This window comes from Berghia stephanieae, chromosome 7 (genome assembly GCF_034508935.2).
Source record: "Berghia stephanieae isolate SIO BIC M18660-M18661 chromosome 7, UCSD_Bste_1.3, whole genome shotgun sequence".
In the NCBI taxonomy this organism is placed as follows: domain Eukaryota; kingdom Metazoa; phylum Mollusca; class Gastropoda; order Nudibranchia; family Aeolidiidae; genus Berghia; species Berghia stephanieae.
Genome location: NC_088366.1, coordinates 23,708,172 through 23,720,671, shown reverse-complemented (window position 1 = coordinate 23,720,671; position 12,500 = coordinate 23,708,172). Strand labels below are relative to the sequence as shown.

The following is a 12,500-nucleotide window of genomic DNA, read 5'->3' as shown; positions in this document are numbered from 1 at the left end:
GTTCAAGTTCCACTCTTAGCGGCGCATAGTTGAAGTCCTTTGGAAAGGCTGTTTACTCTCAGTCTCTCACCGTTGTTTCCGTCGAAAAAGTGTCTTGCCCCTTCCTACATGTTAAGCCTTGCTGTTGGCTGGGGGCCCCTTGTTAAAGAACGTTTATCATGTTTTGAGGATGTTACCTGATATAAATGCTCAAGTTAAAAAACCAACTAGTTCGGGTGCTCCTGCTGCTGTTTCAATACGATTTTATTTCGAGAATTCCTTTGAAGAATGTATAGTTGGAGACGAGGCGGTAGTATCTTCTTTGTCTTCTTCTTCGTTCCCTACGGGCGGTAGTATCAATTCATAAGTATTTTGTTGATTATTTTAAGTGTAATTATCTCTTGATGGAACCCAATGGTTGGTCTGAGTGGGACTGTCAAGTAGTGTAAGACTAACTAGAAACAAAATGGATTTCTCTTGAAATACATTCTCTATTCGAACTAGTCTTCTTGTCGCAGCCCTACAACCCTTTGACTGTTCAACTATTTTCCTTGATATATGATGTGTAAAGCGTCAGTGAGCAATTTTGATTGGAACTGGGCGCTATATTATATTATATTATATTATATTATATTTATATTATATTATATTATATTATATTATATTATATTATATTATATTATAAGACCAGGATTAAAAAGCAGTTGGTCAGATGTTCTACATGAAATACATTTATTGCTGTAAAATAAGAATATTTGGTTTTGTTTTTGACTTATCAGTTGCTCGATTTCTCTTTAAAAGCAATGTTTAGCTTCATTGTGTCTCCACAGTTATTGAGTTAATCGATCGCATTTTGGGTGGCTCTTTGATTTGAGCCATATCTCATTTTTAGATGGCGTCAAGACCTATTTGTTGTTTTCTTAGGTAATTGAATTTCCCGTTTTTTTGACACCAAGAATTGCTTATTGTGATAAATTCTTTTCTAGTTGTATGGATTAAAATTTGGCCAGTAACTGATGATCCGTCCATGACCTCGTGTTGCTATGCCTGGTATGCTGTTAATATGTAGGCATTTTTACTCCTATCTAATTTAATAGAATGAGCGGAGGCGGCTTCAAACATACAGTGCTTACACCTTTGAAAATTACGTCAGTTATCGTATATTTTATGAAAATTAGCCAATAAATGTACAGTTCAATTGCTCTATTTTTACTCAAAAATTAAAAAGAACAACAATTTTTCCCCCTTTCCCCCGCCCCGTGATTGACCGATAACCGTGAACCGACGACCCATAGCCAACATAAGTACTCGCCTATCCACCCACCGTTTCCTGAGCATCACTCATAAAAAAAATTCCTTCTGTCGTTTGACGATGCTGAGCAATTTTTCATCAGCGTGTCAAAATATTGTGATAAAATATTGACCAACTGTGGGACTGACACTAAAACTGCAAGGGAAGACAAAGCGCCATTCACACTATTTCATTGTCATGGTGATCCTTAGTGCCTTTGAGCTAATGGCTTACTATTTATTATGTTCATCGAAACTTGTCTTGTTTGACTTCTTTATGATATTTGACGTCATATTCATAGCATTGTTAGTATTATCTTTAATCGGTCCAATACTTTATTGGATTATATTCTTACTGATCTATTTATGGGTTGAGTCGGAGTGTTGGGTAAAGAGTAAAGATCCACTGAAAGTGAAAGTAATCGCTACGTTTGTATGAATGACGACGGTGGTGCCTCGGCGACGACAATGATGCTGACGATGATAACGATCATAAGGATGATGATGATGATGATGTGCGTTATGTTTGTTATTTCCTTTTAGGGGGCTTACGTCGATTGCGACATTTTGTGGTCATTTCAGTGAGTGAGTGAGTGAGTGTGTGTGTGTGTGTTTGTGTGGGCGTGCGTGCGTGCGCGTGTTTATATGTGTGTATTTGTGTGTGTGTGTGTGTGTAATAGATGTGTGTGGGATGGATGCATGGCTGGATGGATGGACGGATGGATAGACAGATAAATAGAAATAAAGAGAGAGGTGGAAAGAGAATCCATTAAATGGGGTATTGTCACATGACATCGATGAGATAAACAAATGAGAAGGGACATTGAGCTGATTATCAGGTCGGAAATGGACGAGGAATGGCCGGAAATACGTAAGCAAATGACCACTGGCTTCTGCTGTTTGCGCATGTCGTCCCCTTCCTCTTCCCACAATATTGATGTTGGGTATTCATTGAGTCATTTAGTCGTTGATGACATTTCACCATAATGATATGATAATAATGGGGATTGTAAGGAATGTAATGTTAGTGACGATGTTGATGGGAACTTTGATAAAAAATGAGGACGTTTGTCGTAGATTGCATGATATCTTTGTATTTGAACAAATCAATGCCACCGTCATGCGTTACTCGCAGCCATTTTTATGTCTGTACTGACCCTGTTGCTAATGATAACATTATTTCTTGGAAAATAATATTGTTAACTTTATCAACATGAGTTGAGTATATGGAGGAAAGAAACAACATTAAACATGTTGATTTATAGAACAGTAAATTAAATCGCGTGAAGCACTTGGAATATCACATTAAAGAAGGACAGAGCGTCGAAATTTCCTGAGAATTTATATAATTAAAGTGTAAAAAGCAGATTCAGGCGTCGTGAATAAGCTGAACATATTTTGGGGTCTAATTATAATTAACGGGGGCCTCGTTGTTATAATGTAATTAAGTATGTCAGAAGCCCAAGTATTGTTCATAACAACAGTGGTATATAAGTCCATGTATTATCTCCCCCCCCCCCCCCCCTCCTCTCCTTACTCAACCACCGCTGGTTTTAACTGCGAGGGCCGAGTCGACCATTTATTATCAGATTTATTTTTAATTGAACAGGTAAAATTCCAGCCCTAAGAGTTGCATTGCAGGTTGATTTTGAAATTGGAGTGACGCCATTCAAACATTTTTGTATAGAAAAGGATTTTTGTAAAACATTTTGAGTTGGATGATAATAGTATGGAATGCTATAGACGTTGACATTCAGATTATTCTTGATGGCCTTTGCGGCCACTGTACACGTCATTCGTCGTTTGATTGCGACAAATGTCACTAGGGACATGCAAACAAATTTACGATGGAGATCACATCAAGTTCCTGTTGTTGGAACATTTCCTGGTGATGAATTGGTAATAGTCACCGTATCACTGTGTAAGACCCGAAAATATTTGTATACACAGATTATTTTTGGTTAAAATTGTGCTGAATTCAGATTTTTGCTGTAGATTTATGTTCTATTATGTAGAGGAAAATAATTTTTGATTGTCCTCACCTTTGGGTTTCAGGTAACACCATACCATTGCTGAAGCAGTTAGATGAGAAAGAAAGAAAGAAAGAGAGAGAGAGAGAGAGAGAGAGAGAGAGAGAGAGAGAGAGAGAGAGAGAGAGAGAAAGAGAGAGAGAAAGATAAATAGAGAGAGAGAGAGAGAGAGAGAGAGAGAGAGAGAGAGAGAGAGAGAGAGAGAGAATCCTCAGTTCATAATGCAGATGTGTTTTTTAAAAAGTAGGTTCTCTATAAAGAAATTCCAGATTTTGCATTGTTTGTGGGTATATCCAACTTGCCATTTCTCTATTGTCTGTCATCATGACATGTGCTATCAATGACGTCATCACCATGGGAGCTGCCTGGACTTCACACTTCCGTTTTTCCATTCTTGTAAATTGGTCCCCAAGTGCTGACTTGACAAACTTAACGTAGGTCTTTATTTATATCTCTCTGACCGTGGTGTCAAATTGAATATTTAAAAAAAGAGCTTTATATAGCGCAATATCCTTTGAATATGCTCAAAGTGCTTTACAAGGGGTCCCTGGTCAACAGCAACATTTAACATGTAGGACGGGACATGACGCCTGTTAGGCGATATTACAATTTTTCGGACAAAGACAACGATGTTAACGGCCAGGTACTCATTTTACACCTGAGTACGGTGAGAGATTGTGAGTAAAGAGCCTTTTCCAAGGACTCAACTATGCGCTGAGCGCGAGGCTCAAACTCAGGACCTTCCGATCCGAAAGCGAGTGTCATACCACTAGACCACATAGCCGCAATATGTCTACAAATGTTTTCCTCTCCAGTCAACCCATAAATTAAAAAAAACTTGATCTTGTCTTTTTCAGAAAAAAATCATAATATCATCCATATGCAATAATCTCTGGATTACGCGGCAATCAATGCACCTGGGAATGAGAGGTGTTTGGTTAGAAATGCATATCTATTCCCTTTCAGCAAGCAGGACGTCCGGCTTAGACCTTGCAGCTCCCCATCATGTCTCTTATTTCAAATCATAGCAATATGGTACTCTCTCTCTCTATCTCTCTCCTCTCTCTCTCTCTCTCTCTCTCTCTCTCTCTCTCTCTCTCTCTATCTATCACTTCCTGATCTCCATAAACATTGATCTATGGATTTAGGATTGCATTTTTGCGTGCCTTTCTGAGTTTTGCGGATTCCCCAATCTTTGCCCATCACTTCTTAAAAATCCGTTTGTCCCTCCCAGTTAGAGATGAAAGTAAATCAGCCCATGGTTTTTCATAAATTAAGATAGGGCTTTTGTTTGCTCTCTTTCCTCATATTCTCTCTCTCCTCTCTCGCTCTCTCTCTCTCTCTCTCTCTCTCTCTCTCTCTCTCTCTCTCTCTCTCTCTCTCTCTCTCTCTCTCTCTATCTCTCTTTGAGATGCGGTTATGTTGCCCAAAGAAAATTCAAGGGAGCTGAGAAACCTGGCTTGTTCCTTTGTTCGTTTAGGTTGTGATCCACGAGGACAAGTTTGATATGTTTTTTTATTGTAGAAGATCGGAAAAAAAAGAAGTTCCCCCATGAATAACCCATAAAAGGTAATACAAGAATGAAATAATAAATTAATAAATGCGTAGATATATAAATAAATATAGCGAATTTTCAGTGGTTTGTCTCGCTCGTGTGATTCATGATGTTTATTTAGCTCTCACCTCAGTGCCTGCTCTCTAGTTTTTCATTTAGTCTCCAATAGAAACAAAAGATCATGAGTGAATCCCCTCCTCTTGATTATCTTCTCAGCATTGTTACAGGAAATTAATTATCTAGAATATAAAGAGACTATGATTACCATCAAATCATCATTTGAGTAGACCCGCTTACTTTATGCGAAAATCATTTATTTTACGAACTAAAGAATTACATTGGAATAGGCATCTTTGAGATTCAATAAACGTAAAGGAAAGTTTGTTTCCGTGGTGCTCGTCCTTTGAAGCCTTATTGTATCCTGCTGAGGGCAAAATTAGGATGTAAAGTTATAAATTCGATTAAATATATCTTTTTATTTTCTTCTCGAGAAGATTAACTTTTGACCTTATGGTTAAATACACGTAACTCTCCCCTTCCTTTTGTTCTCCCCCAATCCAAGTCAGCAGATCTGTTTTTGGCACCAATGTCCGAGTTTCACAGTGCTTCGTCTCGTGCCACTGGCAGCATCGATAAAACTAGACGTCTATACTCCGACTAAACAATTTTATTTTCGTTTTTGCCTGAAAAATTTTCTTACTTCAATCACCGATCGATTCGGGATGCCCTTACTTGAAGAGAACACACAAATTACAGACTACAGTTTCGACCTGAAGGCGTCGCGTGCACCCATTTTTAAGTATCACCTGTATGACAGCAAAGATAGATGGAAAAGAAAAAGTCAAAGCAAGAAAATAAAGAGAAAGAGTGAAAAAGAAAGAAAGAACCTCCCTCCCCCTCCCCCCTCCCCCCCCCCCACACACACACATTTGGACCCCTTTCCTCACAGTGGATCCAATGAAGAACCAATACAATGCTAGAAACAAATTAGCAATATATAACAAAAGAAATTATAAAATCTCAAGAGACGAGAACTGTGTGAACAAGGCGTCTTCTCATCAATGGTGAAAATTGATGGAGTTCTTCTCTCTCCCTCCCTCTCTCTATTATATATATATATATATATATATTATATATATATATATATATATATATATATATATATATATATATATATATATATATATATATATATATATATATATATATATATATATATATCATAATATGATAGAAAAAAGGTCTTGTGTTGAAAGAGTAAACTCTATATATTTGTGTGCGCGTGTGTGTGTGTGTGTGTGTGTGTGCGCGCGCGTGTGTGTGTTTGTTTGTGTGTGTGTGTGTGTGTGTGTGTGTTTCAGCAGTTCGTAGATAAAATATTCAATTGGCAATACGGAAAAGTGTGTTTTAGATCCATGCTTATCCAAAATTGTTATTTCATTTTGTCTGAATAACTCTTCTCTTTCTGTGAACATATTGACAAGTCTCTGCGGGAATTTTCGTAGTCGTAAGGGGGTCTGTTGTGATGGGTATCAAATTTAAAAAAACGAGAAAAACTGATTAGAAACGTAATAATGATGGTGATGGTGGTAGTGATAATGGTAATGGTGGTGGTGGCAGTAGTGATGGTCGTGGTAGCAATGATGATGGTAATATAATTATTGTTATTATTATTATTATTATTATTATTATTATTATTATTATTATTATTATTATTATTATTATTATTATTATTATTATTATTATTATTATTATTATTATTATTATTATTATTATCATTATTATTGTCAATATTATTATTGTTATTATTATTATTATTATTATTATTATTATTATTATTATTATTATTATTATTATTATTATTATTATTATTATTATTATTTCAATTATTATTATTATTATTAGTATTATTATTATTATTATAATTATCATTATTATTATTATTATTATTATTATTATTATTATTATTATTGTACGAATTGGTGGTATTACGATTGTTGTATTTTTTAAATTTTTTTTGGTTATTATTGGTATCAGTTTATTTTGTGGTTCCATTTACCATTTCTTCCACTTTCATGTATGTTGTCATCAAAATGTGTGACTTATTGGCGAAAGCCTAAGATTGAATACACTTTGAGACTTTGTTGATAATTGTCTCCAACGATAAAGTGCGATGGTCTGGCTTGAAATAGAAATCGTCTGATGAAAACGTCATCATATCCAATAATTTTGTGTCGCCAATAATATACATAACGTTAATTACAACAATACTACAAAACATCATCGACAACAACAAAAGCAACAACAACAATAATAATCTATTCTTTAAAAAAAAAATTAGCATGTTGAGTAAAAACACCAATAATAGCTGACAAGAGAGATGATACTGGTAGAAATGGTCATCTAATATGGGAGTCATCGGACTTTACTTGAAATACTAATCGATTTATATAGCCTTCAACTTGTCAAAAAGTCACAATCACGAAACTTCGTTGAAGTCTTTGAAGATAAGTCGGGGGTTCATTTTTATGTCATCAGTAAACGTTTTGAGGAAGCCAAGTTATCTTTTTTAAATAGACAATTATTATCATCATCATCATCATCATCATCATCATCATCATCATCATCATCATCATCATCATCATCATTATCATCATCATCATCATCATCATCATCATCATCATATCATTCATCATATTATTATTATTATTATTATTATTATTATTATTATTATTATTTGTCTAACGGACTTTGCTTCGTACCCGAACGGTACAGAGTTCGATCACCCGCTGCTGCGCTGTGTGGCCTTGAGCAAGTCATCTCGCCCTAGCTCGATATGCTTCGATGCAGTGCGGCTGACGCCTGGATTATTCCAGTCTTTCCTTGGAATAGACCCTAGAGACAAATTTCCCTTATGGGATGATTGAAGGGAGTTTAATTTAATTTAATTTATTTTAGACTAGATAAAGTTTGTATCAAGAGCAATACGATTTCAACTGGAACGTGTTGAGAACTAACATAACGCTAGCCGTTACATTTTAATTTTCAATTTTCGTAACTTTAGAAATGTGTATTTTATCTCATTGTTCCTAAAATCTTATAACGGTGCTTGAACTCCCAGTATAACAAACTTCTTAATTGTGACATTGAGGATTGAAAAGATATATTTTAATAACGAAAAGAAGATAATTAAAATACCACCCTACTCCAACTCTTCCGATTGATACTTAAAATAGAATTAATAGGTGGACAAAGATATAGACAAGATAGACCTCCTGGTGACAATCAGCACCGTCCGCGTCTCCGCCCTTTGTTGTTGACCTCATTTCCTCTCTGGTGACAGAGGTTCTTCTAATGTCTTGCGCTCCGTTGGGACATCTGCATTCAGAAATCGATGCACGGAAAAGAGAGGTACCGATCTTGAATGATTCAACTCTTAATCATCCGATAAATATATCAGGCTTAATTTATCATTATCTAGGAAGTACCGTTACAGCGTGATGATATCTGACACAGACATCACGGTTGAATGGATCACTAACAACACAGCTGAACATTTTAGAAACAACATAACAAAGAGGAGGTGTGTTTTATCAAATGAACGGCCGGTCACAATGTTATCATTTCTTGCGCCTCCTTTCGCACCTCGTCTCTATTTCACACACTCAAATACGAGAAAAAATAACCAGGGGCAGTCAATGGTGCAAGGTAAAGATATGAAAATTCCATTTTAATCTTCAAATACGGGGATAGATTTAACTTTTACTGACATTATAATATCTTGGTATTTTCACCACGGCAACACAGTAGAGACAAGAGGCAGGACTCCGATTTTAACCAGTTGACGTCGTACTTTGGATAGACAAGTATTTAAACATTTGGCCAGAAAACTTGTCCTTCAAATATCGATCGACTTTAATTACCCTTAGCTTGGCAAGAACTCTAAAACCTGAGACTTCCCGAAGTCCCAGGTTTGAGAGCTTTTGCCAAGATGATGGTATTTTAAATCGATCGATATTTGAAGGACGAGTTTTCTGGCCAAATGTTTTAATGCATGTTTTCCAGAGTGCGGCAGTAAATTGGATAATTAAGCCTAAATCGCACCGCTGATCTCTTTTAAGGTCTATATAATGGGAGAATATACCATTTGATTGTAATTCAGTATTCTTGTCTTTCCCTCTCATCTCATCGTTTTTATTGGAACGTTTTGTTTTATTAAACATTTTAAATTGGCAATTCCAGAATGTGTAACATCAGGAAAGTGGATATTCCTTTATCTGCATGCATTCATTTGGTATGGAAGAACGCCATCGTCACATTTATTGTAAACGTTCTGTTCTTCGAACGAGAGAGGGAGAAGCGGAGAGAGGAAAAAAATAGATGTAGTGGCGTCCTTCGCAACACCGAGTTGAAAGTTGGAAGTTGGTCGACATTCCGCTACCAACAATCCGTGAACCGAGACTGGAGAATCGGTCGCATACCGTGTGTGTGTCACATTATTCATGCCGGCTGGGTGGTTACTTACTCGGCGAGCGAATTTATAACTCACTTTCTAACATTTTATTTAAAGTTCCCCCCAACGCGTATTTAGCCTAATTTTAGTAAGTTAAATTAGCCACTAACTGAACCAATATAGCCGAACTGTTTTCGTTGTTGTTGCTTTTTAAAAAAAACCTTTTGTGAGCATCCGTATAATATTGTAACTGTAAAGATAAGTGCTGTGTTACGATTTACAATTGGTTGACGGTTTTGGATAAAATTATTACAAGTCTTGTCAAAACTTCTTTCGCCAGTGTGACTCAATGTTCAAACAGCCCAAACAATGTTGAAATAGTTTATTATCCGCCTTTCACCATGTCGTGTCAATCGACAGCAGCAAAGGACAATGTAATCCATAAAAGGAGCAAGGTGTGTATCGTGGATGTGTGTCTATAACATTGGAACAAATACACGTCTATTGTAAATATTCCCACTGGTCGTGTCCTGTGAAACTATGAGGATTCAGAGGATCTAACTGTGTAAGAGTTGGTCCTCTTTTCACATGTGATTCGTGCATTTGGATTAAACACACGAAGGAGTCTTACTAAATTGAATCACCAGGTATGGGGTAAACATGCTATGAATAAGTATTAAATTGATGGGATTATGAAACGGGTAATGGGTGTGCTTATGTCTGACAAACATTTGTTGCGGTCTCATTGTTGTGAAAGGGGAAAACCTCGCAAACTTTCATAACTATTCTCAGTTACAATAACGATATAGAAGCCCATAATTTACTTTGGTTATTGGACTTGCAATTTTATACACATAGGATATGATTTCGTGGATAATATTGACGTTCCATTCCTGTTGGTTGTTCTCTTTTGCTAGCCATAGAAGTGGGCAGTTATCACAATGGACCCAACAGTAACTTATTTAATGGTTCGAATGAGATTGTTCCGATTGTTTGGCTTGCTAATTTTGCCAGCAACATCTGTCTAACATTTGACTTAATCTTGAACCATCTATAGTAACGTTAAAACTCCTTAAATCCTAACATTTTACATCTTCTTTTCTACATGAAATTAAAATTAAACATGGCAGAGAAAATGCACATGGCACCTGGACATGTGAATTATTTATTTCCAACGAGTCTATTTTACTTATCAATATAATCAGCATTAGGAGCGATCAGATAGCCGTTACTAATAAGGTTTGCCTTCGAATGTTCTGTGACTGGAATTATATTATCACCCCCGTAGCCTACGAAATATTTATAAAGTCTTCCTCTTCCCAAAGAATTATGTCACAGAATGTGGCCACTGTTACTGAATTATACTTGTCCACTTAAAATATATTCGTTTTAAGTTTCATTCCCTTGATTTTTGTTTTGTTTTCTTTTATTTTTTGGTTTGTTTTTTTTTTTGTTGGTTTTTTGTTGGGTTTTTTTTTTGGGGGGGGGGGGGGGGGTGGTTCCTTTCTTTTCCTTTTCTTTTTTTTTTTTTAATGTTTTTTCTTTGGAGAAGAAGGGACAGTGAGCGATCTGCATCCTACCCACAGATTTCTCCAAGGCCCTGTATCATCGATGGATAATAACAATACGGCGACCTCAACTTCAAATAATAACATTTTTGTGGTGAGGAGAGAAAATATTGAAATGTTCCCAGTTTGGCGATCAACAATGATAGTAATTCCACAAGGATTTAAACTCGAGATCACTCTATCATACCAAAGAACACTGAATTCACAAAAAAAAATCATCGTAACAACGATCTCGCTTCCAATAACCACAAATAACAATAAAAAATATTAAATATACATGAAACCTGGATTGCACTCAGGGTGGGTGTGTGAATGAGATCTCGTTTAAAAAAAAAGTCGGTAAAAGCGTAGTTTAAAAACGTAAGAAATGGAAAATTGCCAGAATCATAATGCAAACCAGAAAAGCCAAGTTTACACAATACTCCCATGACACTTTAACGATACCGGATTTTAATAAAGAGAAACCAAAGTAGCTATCTACTATTTTATCAGATAAAAATGGCATCATTATAGCTATTAACCTAAAAATTACTATGTAAAAGGTAAATTCGGCTGCCAGAACAGTGTTACAGAAATATAAAAAAATGAAAAGGCAGAGAGAAGGAGGAGAGGGTCTGGATGAGGCAGACAGAGATAGATAGATAGATAGATAAACAGATAGATAGATAGATAGAGATAGATAGATAGATAGATAGATAGATAGATAGATAGATAGATAGAGATCGTAGGTGGATAGATAGATGGATAGATAGATGGATAGATAGATAGATAGATAAATAGATAGATAGATAGATAGATAGATAGATAGATAGATAGATAGATAGATAGATAAATAGATAGATAGATAGATAGATAGATAGATAGATAGATAGATCGTAGTAGATAGATAGATAGATATATAGATATGATAGATAGATAGATAGATAGATAGATATATAGATAGATAGATAGATAGATAGATAGATAGATAGATAGATAGATAGATAGATAGAAAAGGAAAAAGACAGAAAAGTGAGTTGGTGGAGGGGAGGGGGAGATGATGGGGAGAAAGAAAAGAGTGTCAGTGGTATGATGGATATGCCATGCAGAATAAATGACCTGTTTTGTGTTAATAATCATCATCGAAGCCTATCCAAAAAGGAAAATCCACAGTTATCTAACTACATCATGTTTCGGGTGGGATGACGGTGTACTGGTAAAGCTTTCTTTCATTTTAGGGATTTCACGGTGCTTGTGGATTTACCTTAATCAATCGGCATTTGATGTAAATGAGAACTGTGTTCTGCCAATACACGGACACTATACAGCACATAAATCTCTCTCTCTCTCTCTCTCTCTCTCTCTCTCTCTCTCTCTCTCTCTCTCTCTCTCTCTCTCTCTCTCTCTCTCTCTCTCTCTCTCTCTCTCTCTCTCTTAGCTAGCATATCCACATATTTTCGTTAAGAATGACAAGCGCATGATATTTAGTGAAGCCATGTAATGATTATATTTTTTTACACCTAAAGCCGACCCAATCCTATACAACGTATCCAGTAATGAGCCGGAACGTATGACTCGTTAGCCAAATCAAATAACAATATTATCTCGCTTTCGGTGCCCAAAACCTCCACGAAGTTGACATACAG

At 36.0% G+C, this 12,500-nt stretch overlaps 2 protein-coding genes across 3 annotated transcripts in view; one reads left to right on the top strand and one right to left on the bottom strand.

The window, feature by feature from the left end:
• Positions 1-12,500, bottom strand: part of LOC144976910 (membrane-bound transcription factor site-1 protease-like) — a 149,010-nt gene that overhangs the window by 76,930 nt on the left and 59,580 nt on the right. The gene's annotated exons all lie outside the window — the stretch shown is intronic.
• LOC144976911 (uncharacterized) overlaps positions 9,276-12,500 on the top strand; it is a 29,818-nt gene continuing 26,593 nt past the window's right edge. Inside the window, exon 1 of the mRNA XM_078921513.1 lies at positions 9,276-9,954. The gene's annotated coding sequence lies outside the window, so the exon portion shown is untranslated. The remainder of the gene's footprint in view (positions 9,955-12,500) is intronic.